Raw genomic sequence first — 5,698 nt, forward strand, 5'->3', positions numbered from 1 at the left:
AAATCAAATAAGAAAGTGCTAATTTACATTTAGAACAAACACATTATTTGTTTTTGTTCAGCTTATAACATCGACTGCAGAAGAGTTTAAAACTGATCTTAATGTTCAGTGGAAAAGAAGCTGTCTGATTTTTCTACATTTTTACAATTATGTGATAATCAGAACTTTTTTAATAAATGGTAAAACCACTAAAAGGATTCCACAAGTATTACTAGATACATCAGTACAATACACACAGTAAGTTTTCATTTAGTTCCCTTTAATGTAATTAAATTCTATGTATGAATCCTACCTTGACTGTTTTTCACAATGCATTTTTTTAAACGGGTAAAAAAAAATTAAAATTAAGAGGTAATTTCTGATTTTGTGCTGTTAAATCTCAACAGCTTGGTGTCAGTAGGTTGTGTCTTGGCTTTATTTTCTCATGATTCCGATGTTCTGTCAGGAAAACTTGAAGATCTGAAACCTGGTCAAATATTCACCTAGCTTGGATCAAGGCATATTTTCATATGCTAAAATGGCTCAGTCATAATCCAACTAAGAATCGATCAAGACGTTTACTCTCTTGTTCAAAGATGGCCTCCTTAAGCTTTAGCAGCTTTGCAAAGAAAAATGGGCAAACATCTCAGTCTCTAGATAGATAAATTCAAACTCGCAGCACACTTTCAGATTTCTACTTGTGAAAAACAGGGAAATCTTGTATACATTTCCTTCTACTTCAAAATTATCCATTGCTTTGTGTTAGTTATTCATGTGTAATCTCAAGAAAATACATGGATATTTGAAGTTTTAACAACAACTGCTATAAAAACCTTTGTTGGCCTCTATTACATACAGATCGTTTAATAAAAATCTGTTTGCTCTGACTTGTTTCACATAAACATGGATTCTGTAATGACGTGTCAGGGCTGATCTGCTTTCTGTAAACTGGAGCAGAATTGGGGTTAATCATATCCTGTGCTGGTCTGGTGAAGTCTGACTAAGAGTCGGCATTGGTGCTGAACTCTGACGGAGGACATGACCAGGGCTAAGCCACTTTATCACCATCTTGGCTGAACATGGAGGTGTTGGCCTCTCATATAAAGACTGTATTGATTTACTTGTTCTTGTAAACCGTTGACTGTTTTGATAAACTCCTACGTATCTTTGTAACTGATGGTATTTTAACCCCAGTTTTTGCAGCTGTACCATGAAACCTATGGAACATGACAGACTTTTAAACTTGAGTCCGTTTAGTAGTTCAATTATTTCTGTTTCGTACCTACTGAGTAATACAAGCATGTTTAAAAGTTACTGTAAAGACACATGACGTCATGTGTGTCTTCTAACAGGTCAGTGTGTCAACTTTAGCGATTCCTGCTGCAAACGTGTTAATACGTCTCCTGCTAATTCGATTAAGGAAAGGAGACGGTATTAAAACGTTGAAGAGGAGCAACAATATTATGCAGGTCTGGCACTCTGCACCTGGTGTGAGTTTTTGTCACATATTTGGCTTTGCGTGTCGTATGATCCAACCTGTCAGATTTGCATAAATATGAGCTAAGTATGGCATCTTGGATTGGATTGAAATCCATGAAATCATGGAACGCCTGCAGGGGGGACTTTAAGGATGATGCATGTGTGGGATGTCATGAGGCTACATATCTGCATGCTGATTGATACCCTTTGCAAGAAAAATGTCATGTTTGAATAAACCATCGTATGTTGCTGCAGCCTCAACTACATTCAGGGTTTTATTTGTTTTAACACATTAGAAGGTTTAGTCCTGAAAATATGGCCAAAGTTGTTACAGCATTTAGTCAAATAAATCACTGACTTCACAGTTTCAGATAGAAATGACAAAATTCTTCCAAGTTTAATTAACGTTCCTACTTGTCAACATTTAAAATGGCAGATTCCCATGATTACATTATTATTATTTTTCACAAGTCAAATACAAATATATTGTGGTGGAGTAATAGCGACAACAGGAGCTAGATTCGACCAGCTCGTTTACTGAACATCAGCTGAGAACAACAGAGTAAAGGTAAACGCAAAAAACTTTATTATTTGACATAATTTTTAAAATCAACACAGTCTAAATGTGAGTGGAGCCCCCTACAGTTGTACCAGTGAAACATATACTTTACCGTATTTTGATGTAGTTGTGTCTTCTTGTTTAGATATACTGTATTTTGTGTTTTAATTTTGTTTTTAATCTGTTGATATGTTGCTCTGTTTTTCATTTGTAGTAGTGTTTTTAAATTTGTCGCTGTGCTTAGTGAGTTGTTGACATGGTTTGAACTTCAGGGCCACCATAGAAGTAATGTAAACATCTCAAACACCCCAGAAAGGTTATTTGGTCATTTTACCATTCAAAAGACGAAAACTCAATTCTGCCTAAAGAAAGCCAGCCCTCCAGATACCCGTATGAAAGATATTATGTTTTATGTATATATATATATATATATATATATATATATATATATATATATATATATATATATAGCCTACATTTTCTTAATACTTCTTAAATGTAACATCAGAATATGATTAATTAATATCATAAATAACATTTTATTAGTTAAAATGTACGTTTTAGGCTCCAAAATAAGAGATTGTCTGAAAAAAAACATTTCATATTTCAAATAAAACTTTTTGCTTCTGAAGATATTATAGATCTCTAAACTTAGGAGGAATATATTTGTTGATGTCTGCAGTTAAATGTTTGTGATAAAACAATGATCTAATTTTCTCATCATCCTAAATGATGATTATGGAGAAATTAATCTGTCAAAGTTAAAAAGCATGTTGTTTATTCCCTTGATATTACAATCAACTTGCAACTTTTGCAGCCTTGCATATTTAAATGCATACTTCTGTTTGTATAACCCAAAGCCGCCTCTAATATTAGTCGTGTGGTCAACCACACGTGTCTTTGGGAACACGTCTGCAGGCAGAGAGCTCAGACTGTCTGGTTTGCTCAGTACGGAGTCAGATGTTGGTGAACCAAAGCAAAGTTGTACATCGTACTCAAGGAGCGCAACCGCAGTCCACTATCAAAATGCAATGCTTTCCAAAGTCAGCAGAGACGTTTCTAAAGACGGCAGCACTCACCTCTGACCATGACACACAACAGCACAACTTATCACACGTTCCTGTTCAGCCATACGTTTATAGTTGGTCTTACAAACGAGCTGGTTTGAAAATATCTTGGTCCCTGGCAGAAAAAAGAACAAAGAAAGAGATGCATTGTACCAAATTTAGCAGCTGGCTAATTTCCATCTGTGCTCCCAGGGTAGGTGGATTTAAAATATGTATAAAACACATATTCAAATCAAAGAGACAAACAAACAAATGAACAGAGAAGCAACCTTTATCGATTGACATGTATGTAAGTCCACTATTACCCTGTAGGGTGTAGTTATTGGGTTAAATTATGTATTGGTACCAAAATACCAATACTTAATTTATGTATTGGTATTTTGCATAATAATTTTGGGTTTTTTTCTCAGTATTTGCATTGAGTGTAAAATAACCTGACCTTCAGTAGATATCCTGTCCTGATTTAGTGCTGTGAAAGTATCCAAATGTGCAATAGAAACTGACTGGCTTTTAAATGCTATGACTGCAATATATCCTTAACCGTCATTAACTACAGATATATTGCAGTCATTAGCAATAATATCAACAAAGTGACAAATGTAACTTTCTCTTTGTTGATATTCCACTAATATCAAACAATTTCTCAATTGTGGCCTTTCCATTAAATAAGAAACATAATTAAAATCACTTGTGAATAAAAAATGTTCACCTGATAACACATTTATTCTTGTGGTGCGTTCACACCAAACGCGTTTTGATTAGATTGAAATGCATCTGTCTGATTACAGATGTGTTTTTGACACACGTAGCGCGTTTGGTGTGGATGCACCACTAAGTGTGTTTTCTTAAGTTAATAAGAAAACACGCCGTGCTTTTCAGGCAGTATAAACATGCGGCTGTGTTGTGAAAAGTATCTCCATGGCATTTCTGCTAAATACTCTTATTGAAATACAGCTGAAAATCCTCCTAGGGCCAAAACTTTGTTGAAATACATGAGTTTTTTTTCTTCTTTTTTTTCTTGGAATTGAGGTGTTTCCATTTAGCAAAATTTATGTGCAAATTTTATGTGACTTCCTGACAGATCTTCCCTAGAGTCCATCTGATGTTGGGACAAAGTAGCTGTAAATGCTCCTCTGCAGCTCAAGGTGTCCAGCGTTTCACATTTCCTGCCAAAAAAAGATCGAAGTAATGGTGGCTGTGTTCACGTCTTCCACTTTAAATCTCTTTTAAATTCATGCAGCTACCTCTGTTTTTCCTTATTTGTCATAAAAACTGTCCATCTTGGCTTAGAGACAGTTTTATTTCATTATCCCCTAATCTGAATCTTTGTAAAAAAAAAAAAAATTTTTACTTTCTGTGGTGTTAAAATGTTATTTTTATTGCCTTTTTGAATATTTTTTCAAACATTTTCTGACTTGATTAGATCTCAGAGTATAATTTATAATGTGGTTTCTTATGCATGTTCAATCAGTTTAAACAACAGTTCAGTAATGCCACAAATTAATACATGTCCAATCATTCATTCAATCTAGGATAAAGGCTTCAGCCAGAAACACTCGTTCTTTCTTTTCCATAATGTAATCAGAAATCCTTCGTCAACCTTCAGCAGTCTCTCTCTCGTCTTCCAAGAACTCTCCAGTCTTTCAGCAGCTCTGCTTCTCCTCCTTTAAATAGCTCCGGTAATTAGCGCTCACGGCATGCCATTTCGCTGCAGCGCAGTTCCAGGCTGATCCTTGTTTTCAGGGTTATTTGCATGGAGCTCTTTGGAAAATGAGGGAATAGACATGTAAATGACCGAAACACAACACGCACGCCGCCGCTTCACAAGTCTTTTATTCAAATATTTCTATTCTCAAACTGGAGTCAAATGATTCCCATTTGTGCAGCCTTTTCTATTAAACCTTCTCAGACTTTGTAGTAATGTTTGATGAAGCAACATGACAGATGCTTGATTTTAACAAGCGTTTGTCACAACTGCAAAAATCTTGAGTTTGAGCAGAGAACAAAAACTATTCACTCGTTCATTTGGCTCTGGCACATACAAAGTAAAAACCACAAACATTTTCACCTTGATGGTCTGGCTGCTGATTTTGATGGAGTTATTGCTGAGTTGAGAATACATTTGTTTTAATGGTGCAAGTAACAGAGGTGTGCATTATGGCATCTTTTGTTCTGATACAAAGTTAATACACAACCTGTATCGCTTATACCGATACCGATACCTTTTCCATCAAACTTCTCACATTTACTTGTCTTTGTGTTTTTTCTTTGAATCATTTTGTTCAAATCTAAACTAAAATACTTTGAACATATTTACATGATTTCAGAATAAAATATCTGTAATCTTTTTCACTTTGGAGACTTTTATTGACTTTACTGTGTTGCAGGAACTGAGAGTTGTCCTTTCATCGCTCAGACGTTCGTTTCATACATTCCCTCTGGAAAGGTTAGTTTTGTCTACCAAATAAATCATGTCCCATTTACAAAAATAGGCATGTTACTTCTGTAACTTCAGACAGCGTGACATTATCCATCCATGTAAGCCGGTGGCTTTCTATTTTAGAGAGGTGAGGCTCTAAAGGCTCTTTTTGCATCAGAAAAGATTGTTTTAAAA

Source organism: Poecilia latipinna, unplaced genomic scaffold (assembly GCF_001443285.1).
Source record: "Poecilia latipinna isolate Pla-1442-1.1 unplaced genomic scaffold, P_latipinna-1.0 Scaffold1527, whole genome shotgun sequence".
Lineage (NCBI taxonomy): Eukaryota > Metazoa > Chordata > Actinopteri > Cyprinodontiformes > Poeciliidae > Poecilia > Poecilia latipinna.